The sequence below is a fragment of the Tamandua tetradactyla genome, chromosome 4 (assembly GCF_023851605.1).
Source record: "Tamandua tetradactyla isolate mTamTet1 chromosome 4, mTamTet1.pri, whole genome shotgun sequence".
Classification (NCBI taxonomy): domain Eukaryota; kingdom Metazoa; phylum Chordata; class Mammalia; order Pilosa; family Myrmecophagidae; genus Tamandua; species Tamandua tetradactyla.
Window position 1 is genome coordinate 106097301 of NC_135330.1, and position 14058 is coordinate 106111358.

At 35.4% G+C, this 14058-nt stretch overlaps 1 non-coding gene and 1 pseudogene across 2 annotated transcripts in view; both read right to left on the reverse strand.

Annotated features, from left to right (window-relative positions):
- LOC143680457 (phosphatidylinositol 3,4,5-trisphosphate 3-phosphatase TPTE2-like) overlaps nt 1-14058 on the reverse strand; it is a 64107-nt pseudogene that overhangs the window by 38760 nt on the left and 11289 nt on the right. The window contains exons 4-10 of the transcript XR_013174058.1: nt 13821-13868; nt 12502-12660; nt 10975-11094; nt 9327-9426; nt 9137-9200; nt 8078-8142; nt 767-827 (exon numbers count right to left, since the gene is read on the reverse strand). The product of XR_013174058.1 is annotated as a phosphatidylinositol 3,4,5-trisphosphate 3-phosphatase TPTE2-like (transcript). The remainder of the gene's footprint in view (nt 1-766; nt 828-8077; nt 8143-9136; nt 9201-9326; nt 9427-10974; nt 11095-12501; nt 12661-13820; nt 13869-14058) is intronic.
- On the reverse strand, nt 9590-9693 carry LOC143681813 (U6 spliceosomal RNA). Its single transcript, XR_013174871.1, has one exon. It is a non-coding gene; the product is annotated as a U6 spliceosomal RNA (small nuclear RNA).

A 14058-nucleotide genomic window follows, 5' to 3' on the forward strand; every position in this document is an offset into this window, starting at 1 on the left:
TCAGGGCAGCTTAATATGTTGGGCTTACTCAATAAGCACAACTTATTTTGCCTTGTTTCATAGGCTTTGCTTTTAAATTTCTAGCAGACAACTCATTTTATTATTATAGGGTAGTCTGAAACCATGGAGCAAATGTAACCTACCAAAATGCTTGCCCTGCCCCCTGCCCCACGCAAATATCTATTTATTATACAAGTAGAGGGAAAATCAAGAGAGAAAGAAACAATGGTAACTTGGTATACAATCTATTTCAAGTTTTTTTTTTCTCCATCTAAGCCCTTGTTCTGTTCATAACCCACCCCTAATGGGTCATAGAAAACACATTTGCTGAATTGTTTATGTTCTCAAAACACAATATGGGGTGGTCCACTGTGGCTCAGCAGGCAGAGTTCTTGCCTGCCATGCCAGAGACCCGGGTTTGATTCCCGGTGCCTGCCCATGCAAAAGAAAAACAACCCCAAAAAACAATATGTCAGATCTTTAGAAAGATTTTCCTAAAGCTAATACCACTAGAGCAGGCTTTTTCCAAAATTATTCTACCTACAGCCTAGCCTCTTTGGTCACACCAGGCTACCAGGTGCCCTCCCTCACAGAGCACTTTGGGGGTGTTGAGCTATCTTTTCCAAACAATTGGGGCTAGAGCAGGATGGGAATTTTTTAACTCGTTTCCACCACCAGGAAGTACTTATGGTTAAATGAAATATAAAAATTGAATGCAATGGTCTGTTTCTTTTCAAGAGTGGAAAATATCTACTTATATACATACTGCATAGATTGTAGATTAGATAGTGGTCTTCATGTTTGGTATCAAGGAATCATACAACTTCCTAAAAAGATAGACACAAATCTCACATATCTACATGGCACCAACAAAAGCCATTTACTAGGAGTAAACTAAAATGATTATTACCTTTTATTCACTTGTCAGTCACTTAGCACATTGCAAGGAATATTCAGGAAATATGAGGCCATATATATTCTAAGTCATATCTAAGCCACTGGCTTTTCAAATAGCTGACAAATTGTATTCATCTACTCTGATTAGCTTCCATTCCAAATACATATTGTTTAAAGATACCAGAGAAGGAAATAAGATGGTTGCATGTCATTAATTTGCAATAATATATGGTTCTTATTTAATTCTGAATAAATATGTGTTTTAAATAATGATCTGGATATTATAGGTCACTTAAGCACTAGGTAAGTGGTGGCAATATGAAGACATTTTATATTTTGGCTCATCTGTATTTTCTATAATGTGAGAGTGTGTGTGTGTGTACATACATGTATTTATGTACAAATTTTAAAAGCAAACATACCCATATGAAACATACATACATGTGTATGTGCCTCTGTACAACAACAAAAATGATCATCACAAAGTTCAAAAGCTGATTATTACAGTGCACTCATAGCAATGTTTACTGGCTTATTTTCGCAAAAAAGAAAAGTCAACATATCAAAGTGATCAATCTTTCAAATAGGTTATCCTTGGAGGCTATAATAAGTCAAAAGGTTAACACACTTAAAAAATTCATGGGATTCTGTATACCAAAAACAAAATCTAGATGGATTGAAGAATCAAATATTTAAAAACCACAAATATCTTTAAGAAATTTAAATGAACATTTATCAATTCTTTGGAGGAAGAAGAATGAATGATTAATAGGTTTAGGCTCAACTATATAAAAATTTGAAATTTGTTTTAAAAATTGCCAAAATATTATATATTATAATATATAATATACACTCTCATATATTTTTTTTTACCATTTCCACACCTGCTCTTTATTAAACTCATCTAACAGCTTCAGGACGTTCATACTGAGTTCTCAAACACCACCCACAGAGGTTTAAGAAGGTGTCATCGTTTTGTGAAGTCCCAGAGCCTACCCAAGTCTCAGAGCCCTAAGCTGAATCACCAACCAGAGGGTTGAGAGAGGAAAAGGAAACAGGCAGACCAGAAAGGCAAGTCTCTTCAATAAAGGGTACTGATCTCAAGGGAAAACTTAGGTCCAGCAGTGTCTCCTGAGGTTATACTGAACCCAAAGGAAGGATACTCAGGGACTGGGTGGAGTAGAGACCTGTGGGATGAGCAGCTGACATCTACATGGCAACTTTGAGGAAGTGCTTGATGTCAGGCTCAATGTTGATGGTAGAGAAGGTGCGGCTGTAGCGTCAAAAGGGCCCTTTCTCTGGCCCTATTAAGGAACTTCTCAAAGTTCCAGGCCACATTTGAGCAGCACACAGGGCTCCAAATGATGAGCTTAGGGTCAGTCATAAGGGAAAATGGGTCATCATAAGGGTGGGGAAGCTTGTTCTTCAGGTAGGCGAAGACAGGATGTTCATTCTGACCATTCACCTCACACTTTTGGACAAGGGTAAAGGTGGGCTGGAAGCCATCCCCAGGATGGCCATAATATTAAATTATACTAGGCATATTCCCCATTCAGTCAAATTTACTGAGGAATCTTTTCTTCTGGTTTTATTTTGTTTGGTATTTGCCTAGTATAATAAGTTAATAACTCATTATCAACAACTTAAATAATACCCCTTATCCTACAAATAAATGGGCAACCCACATAGATAAATATTCAGCCTCAACAATAAAGAAATCAAAACAATAATGAAATACTATTTTCATCCATGAAATAAGCCCTCTACACGCTAATGGCTGACTTAAAGAGCTATGATCCATCCAATGGACCCTGGTAAAACTGATCAATAACTGTTCCCAATCTGGAAGAGATAAGCTGTCTTCCACATTAAATAAATAGCATTTGGAAAAAAACTTCAAATTGACCAAGGTGGTGGGAGGTTCATGTCTTACCTGCCAGTAGCATAAACTGGGAAAGAAATGGTTGAGGCCCTCAAGGCCTTTTTGAACATTCATAATGGAAATATGTACTAGTTTTGTTTCTAAATTGTGTTCATGTATAAAAATGTTTCTCTGCCTGCGATAAGGTAGAATGAGTGCAATAATGGTCCAAATGCTTCATCCTTTCTTGTATCCATGGCCTTGCATTTCACTTTGTATCTCTCTCTCACTCCAGTTGTGGACCTCCCCATGTGATTTGATTTGGCCTACGGATGACACAAAGAAGAGGCTTCCAAAAGCATTTGTGAGATTCACTCTGGCTCCAGTCTTTTCTATCATCATAACACCCAGCATAGCCTTATGGAAGTTGAAAGACATGCAGAACAGCTAGGAGTTACCATAGCAACCCCAGCTAATGTAATTGTAAACCAGCCGATGACATTTCAAGAAAGGAAAACTGATCATTAGTATCTCTTATGAACATAGACAATAAAGTTCTAAGGAAAATATTAGTAAATGGGATCTAGTGATATATTAAAAGGGTAATATATTATGACCAAAGGAAGTTTATTCCAGGAATGAAAGGTAGCTTTTACATTTGAAAATCTCATTAATGGATAACAGAGAAAAGCATTTTGATTATCTTAATAAATTCAACACCCATTTATGATAAAAGAAAAGCTCTAATCAATCTAGAAATAAAACAGACTGTTCCTAATCTGATAAAGGGTAGCTAAAACGTCTAAAGAAAATATGATTTCTAATATTGAAATACTGAATTCCTTTCACCTAAATTTGGGAACAAGCAAGGTTGTCTCTATTCAACATTATAAGGAGGTTCTAGATAATTCATTAAAGAGAAAGAAGGAAATAAAAGATAATAAGTGGGAAGAAAGCATTAATATTGCATGATTTTATACATGGAAACCTTGCAAGGAATCTATTGGTGAAAATGGGAAGTTATCAGTTGCATATATGTTACCACACTGAAAGGAAAAAAATAGTAAGAAACTGAGTTAATTAATGAAGGATGCTAGATACAATGTCCATATACAAAAATCAATTATATTGCTATATACCAGCAGCAAATAATTAGAAAAATAAATTTTTAAAATACATAAAACCCATCAAATACCTAGGAATGAAACTAACAAAAGAGGTGCAAAACCTGAAAAATGAAATGGGGAGGTACACTATGTTTATGGATTGGAAGACTCAATATTTTAAGATGTCGATTCTCTTCAAATTAAGCTATCTAGTCAATGTCCTCCAAGTTAAAATACTAGCATGGTGTATGTGAGTGTAAATTGACAAGCTGATTCTAAAGTTTATATGGAAATTCAAAGGACCTAGGAGAGCCAAGACAATTTTAAAGAAGTACAAAGTTGGAGGATTTATACAAAAATCTTCAAGACTTCAGTATTGTGAGCCATAATAATTAAGACGTGTTTTGGGCTCAAGGATAGACAAAGAGATCAATGGAATAGAAGAGAGAGTACAAAAACAGACCCAAACGTATATGTTCACTTGATTTACAACAAATGTGCGTCTGCAATTCAGAGAGGAGAGGAGGTTTTTTATACTAAAATAGTGCCAGTCCAACTAACTAACTAAATGGGACATGTGAATCTTGACACTTTCTTTACATCATACATAACTAGTAATTGGAGATTGAGCAAAGCCCCAAATGTGAAAGGTAAAATAATGAAGCTTTTAGAAGAAAAGACAGGAGAATATTTTCATAACCTGGGGCATCAGATAAAGATTTCTTAAACAGAACACAAAAACACTAACAATAAAAATTGATAAACTGGACTCTGTTACCAATGACATATTCCAAGTTTATTCTAGAATGTCGGTTCACATCAGTGGGACCATATAGTATTTGTCCTTTAATTTTTGGCTAGTCTCACTCAGCATAATGTTCTCTAGGTCCATCCATGTTATTACATGCTTCATAAGTTTATCCTGTCTTAAAGCTGTATAATATTCCATCGTATGTATATACCACAGTTTGTTTAGCCACTCGTCTGTTGATGGACATTTTGGCTGTTTCCATCTCTTTGCAATTGTAAATAACGCTGCTATAAACATTGGTGTGCAAATGTCCGTTTGTGTCTTTGCCCTTAAGTCCTTTGAGTAGATACCCAGCAATGGTATTGCTGGGTCGTATGACAATTCTATATGCAGCTTTTTGAGGAACCGCCAAACTGCCTTCCACAGTGGTTGCACCATTTGACATTCCCACCAACAGTGGATAAGTGTGCCTCTTTCTCCGCATCCTCTCCAGTACTTGTCATTTTCTGTTTTGTTGATAATGGCCATTCTGGTGGGTGTGAGATGATATCTCATTGTGGTTTTGATTTGCATTTCTCTAATGGCCAGGGACATTGAGCATCTCTTCATGTGCCTTTTGGCCATTTGTATTTCCTCTTCTGATAGGTGTCTGTTCAAGTCTTTTTGCCATTTTGTAATTGGGTTGGCTGTCTTTTTGTTGTTGAGTTGGACAATCTCTTTATAAATTCTGGATACTAGACCTTTATCTGATATGTCATTTCCAAATATTGTCTCCCATTGTGTAGGCTGTCTTTCTACTTTCTTGATGAAGTTCTTTGATGCACAAAAGTGTTTAATTTTGAGGAGTTCCCATTTATTTATTTCCTTCTTCAGTGCTCTTGCTTTAGGCTTAAGGTCCATAAAACTGCCTCCAATTGTAAACTGGACTTCATTCTTCTCATTAAAAGAAATAGTAAGAAAGTTAAAAGGCAAGTCAAGACCAGGGGAAAATATTTGCAATAAAAATATCTAATAGAAGATTTGTATTCAGAATATATGAAAAACTGCTAAAAATCAGTAAGAAACAAACAACTCAATTTAAAAATAGGGAAATACTTAGTAAATAAGCAATTCAGAAAAGAGGATACCCGAAGGTATGTGTGTATATATATATATATATATATATATATATATATATATATACCAAAAGACATGTATAAAGATGTATTCTTTATACATGAATGAAGCAACTTCATTCATAATAGCTCCCAATGGCAATAATCCAAATGTCCATTAACAACTAAGTGAAAAATGAACTGCAATATATTCAAATAATGCAAATATTGAGATGTTGAAAACTAACTACTGGATGAATCTCACAGAATTTATTTTGAACAAAAAAAACCAGTCACAGAAGATGTATTATAGGATTTCACTTGTGTGAAATTCAAGAAAAAGTAATACTAATCCATGGCAGAAATTAGAATGGAAGTTACCTCTGGTGTGTTGGGATATTGACCTGAAAGGGATAGAAAGAAAACTTCTAGGAAACAAAAATGTTCAATATCTTGATAGTAGTTGTTGGTTATATATGTGTACATATATATATATATATATATATATATATAATTTCATTAAGATAGACATTTAAGATTGGTGCAATTTACAGCCTTTGTTGTATCTTAGTAGAAAATGTATACTGCACACCTGTGTGTGTATACATATATATGTATATATAAATATATGAAAACTTCTTAAACAATGACTTTTAGCTGGGATTCATAATAAACTACATTAAATGCTTGATGATTGTATTCCTATCCATTTCCCCTATGATAGACTACATAATTGGCCATAATTTTTTGCAATTCTTCCCATCAAGAGATGGAGTCTTTTTTCCATTATTTATAATTTGCTTTGTGCAATAGAATGAGGCTGAACCCATATTTCACTAGTTTCGATCCTTTGTCTTAAGTGGTTTTGCATTTTTTTGCTTGCTGCTCCTGAAATCCATGCCACTGCCAGCATGTGAACAAACCCAGTCTAGCCTGCTGGAATATGAGAGACCACATGAAGTCAGACCAACCAAGCCATTTTAGACTAGTCAATTTTCAGATGACCTGGTAGCTGTTCAAAGATGCATGAATGAGCTTGGCTGACATCAGCCAAGCCTGGTCCTGATCAGTTGAGCAACCCAGTTAAATCCAACTCAAAATCACTACCAACAGTTTTGTCAGCTAAAAAATGGTAGTTGTTATAAGCCACTAAGTTTTGTGAGTGTTGGTAACTGTGCTGGTTTGAATTTGTGGACCCTAGAAAAGCAATGTCCTTTAATCATCACTCAATATTGCTGGCTGGGAGCTTTTTTATTGTTTCCATGGAGACACAACTCACCTAATTGTGGGTGGTAACTTTTGATTAGGTGGCTTCCATGGAGTTGTGACTCAACCCATTCCAGGTTGGTCTTGATTAGTTTACTGGAATCCTTTAAAACGGGAAGCATTTTGGAGACATTCCCTTTTTCAGAGAACAACAAGAACCATGAGAGTCCACACAGCTAGAGACCTTTGGAGATGAAAAAGGAAAACACCCCTGGGGGAGGCTTCATGAGGCCTGGAGAGAAAACTAGCAGATGCCGCCAGGTTCACCATGTGCCTTTCCAGTGGAGAGAGAAACCCTGGACTTCATCAGCCTTTCCTAAGTGAAGGTAACCTCTTGTTGGTGCCTTAATTTGGATATTTTTATAGACTTGCTTTAATTGGGTCATTTTCATGGCCTTAGAACTGTGAACTTGCCACTTAATAAGTTCCCCCTTTTAAAAGCTGTTTTGTTTCTGGCATATTGCATTCTGACAGCTAGTAAACTAGAACACCAACCATGAGCAGTAAGCACATTCCATTCTTGGTACCAACTTTTATATCTGTCAGAGTTCTTTCTTGCAAGCAACGTAAGCCATTTCTAGCTAATTCAAGCAGAAACAGTGATTTACTAAAGATTACTCAGTGACTCTCCAACTCATCATGATGGTAGTGAGATAGGACTCAGGGCTACCAGTCATGCTAATGGCTCAGAGTCCAGTGGGGAGCTGGGATGGCTGCTGAGCATGGGATGCTGAGCCACACACTCTGCACTGCTGCCAGTCCCACTCACTGAGATGGGCAGCTCTGGTGGTAGAGCTTCACCACACATGAGGTCTCTGGCTTCAAGGGAGGCTGGAAACAGAAGAACCTGAAATTTTCAGCTTAATGATGGAAGACACTCATCAAGTGGTTAATTGCCCAAGACAGCTAGCAATCTAGAACAGTAATATAGTCAAAACTAACTGATATCAATCCATTATAATGTTTTATCTGAAAGAGGAATAAGTTTTTAGAAAAACACTTCCATTTCTGGATCAATATTAAAATTATCACACCATAGTCATAAGGCATAGTCTATGAGTATTGAGAAATACAATGAGATTTCTTAAGTAAATTCTCTTACCTTAATGGGATTTCTGGAAGAAGATTGTTTTCCAGAAGATGGAAACGACATGGCTATAATACGCTCTGGAAGCCAAAAAGTCAGTATTACAAATGTAATTACAGTTGTAAAACAATATAAAATAATCTCATTTACAGATAATCAGAATCCTTTTTTGTAGAACTTTCAGGATTAAGAATGATAGAAAAAAGCTAACACTCAGGATCATCAAGATAACGTATTAAGTTATCCAATATAATGACCATTAATTTGTTTGATATTCCCAAGGCTCAGTTGGTTCCAGCTGTATGTGACAGACTTGTGTTGGACTCAATCTGGAGCTCTCCCACCCACTGTGGTTGGAATTTGTTTCTTATCTTAAACATCAAAGGAAAATGAAAGGTCTGGTGCCAGCAGTGATGCGATGTTCCAGGGTATTTTCCAGCCCTCCTGACTCTGAAAACGTATAAAGCAGTGACTTCATTCTTCGGGGTTCTAGAAAAAGAGTAGGTATTTCTGGGATCCTTTGGGCCTAGCATAACTACTAGAACTCAATAAATTCTAAACCAAACTCAAAAAGTGTTTCATAGCCATTCAACTTCCTATATTTCAATGAAGTAGCTCTGATTTAAGATGGTAATGGAGATTTTCCAGGCTAAGTTACATATATGCCATACTACCACATGTTATTTAATTTATAGGGAGACTTTACTACAGTTCTTTTCTTTTATTTTAAGCATTCCTCTTTACAAAAAGAGCAAATAATTTAGTAATATAATGCCACTAGTGGCTAAATATTAAGTAATTTTCAGTGTTGCACAAGGAAGAATAGATGGCATGCCTTTTCCAAAACATCTAGGTAGAACACTTGGAAGTAGAATAATATCTCCTGGTTGAGGGATAATATAAATAATTATTCTGAATCTCAGAAAAAAATACTTGCAGGAATACAGTAGAAGGTAAACTTTAATAATGAAATGTCCCCATGGGTAAGCAACACTTTGAAAGAAGATAGCTTAGACAAGGTAAGAAAAAATGTGAAGCTAATGAAAGTAAACCAATACTTAAAACTGTACAAGCCAGTAATATAGGTGAGGTCTAGGTCAAATCCATCCTTTCTGTATCATCATTTGCTTTTAGAAATCTGAAAGTTTAAAACAATTTGGTAAAATAAAAAAAATACTATACAGATATGTCTACAACCCTTGCCAATACCTCCCCAAACATTCACGTTTTTTTTTCTGAATCATAACGTGTTTTTCTCACTTACCATCCTTCTTGTTAGAATTTCAAGTTGTTTTTTTTGATAAACCAGATGAAAAATTCTCATCAGAACAATACATCGCAGAGATTGAAATAAAACTGACAATCTGACAACAAATTAAAAAGAAATTTAAAATATCCATTTTTGTTTCAGAAACAGAATTTCATCATTATGCACTAAGTCTAAAATAGTGGCTCTCAATCAGTGGCATTTCTTCCACCCACTAACTCAGGGGATACTTTGCAAATTCTGAAGACTTTTTTTTCTCGAAAAATATGGAACACTTCACGAATTTGCATGTCATCCTTGCACAGGGGCCATGCTAATCTCTGTATGGTTCCAATTTTAGTATACGTGCTGCCGAAGTGAGCACTCTGAAGACATTTTTGATTGTCACAACTTGGAGGTACGGGGACACTACTGGCCTCTAGTGGGTGGAAGCCGGGGTTGCTAATAATACTTTACGACAGGACAGTCCTCCATAACAAAGAATTATCTGAGCTAAGATGCCAATAGTGTGGAAGATGAGAAACCCTTGTCTAGATGAACAGTAATATGAGAGACTCAGAATTTGTGGATTTAACTTCTGTGGTTTAAGACCATTATTTCTCAGTCTTTTCTCCATTAAAACAAACTAAGGTTATTGTTGACCTGCAACTGAGGATTATTAATCCTTGTTACTCCCATCAGTAATAGAGGTTCACTACAGTTGCTACATGCATAAGACAGGTAGCAGATTAAGATACTTGCCAAGTGTGAGAGCTGGTGTCTCTCCAATCATCAGAGACACTATAGAAGAGAACTGATGGATTAGACTAGTGCTTCTGTAACTTAAGTGTGCAAAAATTACCTAGTAAAGCTTGTTAAACCATGGATTGCTGGGTCTTCCCCAGATATTTTGATTTGGTTGGTCTTGGGTGGGCCCTGAGGTGTCATTGTATTTCTAGGAAGCCCTCACATGATGCTTAGGTTGTTGGTCAGAGAACTACACAGACTGATTATTTGTAAAAAAAAAAAAAAAAAAAAATTTGAAAAGCCTATCATATGAGGATTTATTTAGTTGGGGCCCTAAGTGAAACGCTGGGGGCTTCGGTACAGAAATAAGCATTTCTGCCAGAACCATAGTACAACACTCTATTTCTACATTGCTATCTATGTCACCTCCTTGTTTTCTGTTACGTTTGCATACCTTTAGATCAGTGGAATCACTCCAGTTTTGCATAGACTCAAACCAATACTCTCTTGGTTATAGAAAAAACAACAGGTATCATAGCAAAATTTCACGTATAAGGATTTCATGGTTGAAGCACGTTGGGAATTTAGTGGGAATTTCAAAACATAGAGAAGTGAAAGTATAAGAGACAAAGTACCCAGTGTCCTCTTGGGTGCTCTATCATCTTCATTCAACTAAAGGTGCTTAATGAGTATACCCTTCACTGGTCCCTAAACTCCACCATCTTTTAGTTTTAAAGTAGGTGGAAATTTATCTAAATATTTTGTTTTCAAGAAGATTATTTGGTGCAGAACTGGTATATTCAAGTTAAAAAAGATTACACAGAATGAAAAGTCATGGAAGAGGAAACAAAACCAAACCAAACAAAAACCAAACAAGCAACCATGAACAACTTTAAGAGTAGGAATCATACGTTTTTACCTGGAGATATTATGAAGTTTCCCAAGGTCATAATTAATATAAATGATATCAATCGCCAGAATCAGGGCAATGATGACAGCATCCAAAGTATTAACCACAGAAGAAAAATAACGTTGTATACTGTAATAAATAACACAGAATATAAGTTTATACCCAGCCACTAAAAAAGAGGTAAGAAAATTTTAACCCACCCCTATTAAGAATTGTTTTTAAGAATTCTACTTTATTGGATTATTTAAAATGCAGGGCAGGCCATGGTAGCTCAGCAGGCAGAGTTCTCGTCTGCCATGCTGGAGACCTGAGTTCAATTCCTGGTGCCTGTCCATGCGAAAAAAAAAACAAAAAACAAAAAACATTTACTAGGTTGGATGAAGGGAAAATAAAACATTAATAGAAAGTTTTCTAAAAGTAAATTTATATTCATTATTGAATACATATCTATAACAAAGTATCAATATGGCAATTTAGGTTTAGTAAGAGATAGAACCAAATTGTTGAAAAAGAGGCAAACACTGCCAGAGGTGGAAGAGGAAAGATGGGATTTTGGGCAGTACTGATGGTGAAAAGAAGCTGAACATGTCACAGTTTTAGAGCAGCCAAGGCTGTGAGGAGTGTAAAAGAGGAGCTTGTGAGAGGGAGACTGGTTCACTATTCTTGTCTGCAAACTCATTTCACTTGGCACCAACACTCAAAACCTGATAGACTGATGTGGTTTTTCCCTGGGCAAAGCTGAACTTCATCAATTGCATCTTCCTCCTTAGCACTGGCTCCTTTGGACACAGGCCCAGGCACTGCTGCTCCAGGGAGGTCTTCTTCCTATTCTGGGTAAGTTCTTTTCGGCTTGGAGTAACTTGGGAGTGGGCAGCTTTCCTTAGCTCAGATATGAGGTTAAAGGTTCATTAGAGAAGAGATATGCTGTTTTCTGAGATGCTCTGGATGAAGCTAGGGTAGACCTAAGTCCTGGACTGCCCCAGCAGTTCAGCCCCAAAGGTTTGGCTCATCTCTGCCCTCCTTCTCAGACAGCTAGGAGGCAGAGAAAAATTCACTGCTGCCCCACAACCAAATTTCGCTGATGGGTTAAGCATGCCTCAGATCTCCTCTGAGATTGAGATAATGTGTTATTCATGGTCTATTATTTAATATTTAATATATCATCACTTCTTATTTAGGATTCAACTCTTTAAAAAGTACTAATATATTTAGACTTTATACACACGTTCCTCTTATCAATGTGCATGTAGATATATCAGCTGCCTGTTCTCAAAGCGCTATCAGTTTTATCTGTTGAAGGGCCCACCTAGAGTACAGTGTTGGAGACTGGGTGCTAATTGCAAACTTAGTATCAGTAAAGTCCAAACTATGAAAAACCTGGATTTGGACTGTTTTTTCTCTGTGGACCATGCCTTCAAGGAGAATTATTTTGATAATGAGGGGCCATATTAGGTTAGGTTGACCTCGTAATTATTTTGGAATTCTTCACTAGCAATACAAGATAATTTTATGCATTAAAAAATTAATCAAACTTACCCGTCCACAAATAGTCGAAGAAGAACATCCACACAAAAAAATAAAGCAATAGCTAGTGAAATTAAGCCATATTCCTCAGGAATGTTTGTAGTACTATCAGTGAATAGGTCCAAAATGACAAATCCCACATCCACGAAGATAAAAACAATTCCAAATATTCTACAATTAAAAAAATATATATAAAGGGGCTTTCACCTCTATATAGTAAGACTATATTTAGGCCAATTATGAGATAATAACAAAATATCACTACATAGGATAAAACAGACCAATGGTAGGGAAAACTGCTTTGCCTTAGAATCTCAAAAACATTACTCCATTTTTACTCAACAAAAATGGTTGTTAGGAAAATAAAATTTATTTCCCCTAAACCACTTCAAAATATGTCATAATGCCCTTTTATAGTAGGTGTATCAGACATACACTCTAAGATAGAACAAGCAAGCTGAATTAAAATAACATGAAGCCATTTGTAAACACTTAAAATCTGATAATTTTTAAATTGGTTTTCACCCATTTTTCATAATAAATACAAACTTCATTATTCTGGATAGTTTTTAAGACTTTAATATCTGAAAAAAACAAGCATGACCTAATAAGCCCTTAAAGGGCCATTTTGATCAGTAAAAATTTTTGGTGTTGCGATTTTCAGCAAGTATATAATTACATCTTCATGGATGCTTCTAGCACAGTGATGGGCACACAGAAGGAACTTAATTCCATAAATATTTATACAATTGAACTCTGAAGTACTCTCGAAGTCTTTATTTTACATATTTTAAACACACTCTTCATAAACTGATTATACTATTTGTATAATCTATGATGATGAATGGGTCTCTAAAGTACTTTTTACAATTGCAACTCAAATTAATATCTTCTAAATTTAAAAGGAAGCAATTATAGTGTGTTAATCTGTATCATAGTATGAAATCTTACTTTTTTCTAGAGAGGAAGCCTAAGTAGAATGTTTCCAGAATTACAGAGATAATTCTAGACTTACAGGGTGCATATAAAATATTTATAATTGTAGAATTAAAAAAATTCATGCTTTATTATTTTTACTTTCACAGGTAGAAAAGAACTTATATTAATATGTTATTGTTAGACTTATGCAAATATTTCTTTGCAAGTTTAAATATTCAACTTAATTTAAAATTCCAAGATAAATTAAATTATGTTAATAAGGCTTTTGAATAACATATTGACAGTGCAGCTTGGAAATGCTTTTTACTTTATTTTTCAGAAACCTTCTTGTTAACAAAATATTGATATTAAATGTCACACATACTCAATTACATCCTTTTCTTGAGTCTCACCTGAATAACAGCAATACAGCAACTGAACCCAAAATTCTCTTAATCTTCCTATTGCAAAAAGAAGTAGAAATTAATGAAATACCAGAGTTTTCATGTTTATCATAGATTTCTTCTAACATAAATTATGAATTTAACCAAAACCAATGGCTTTTATAAATGTGATTTTAAAAATTCTTCAGCAATTGTACCTTTCTCTGTCATAATTTTTTAACTTTCATATCTAGAACTAAATATATAC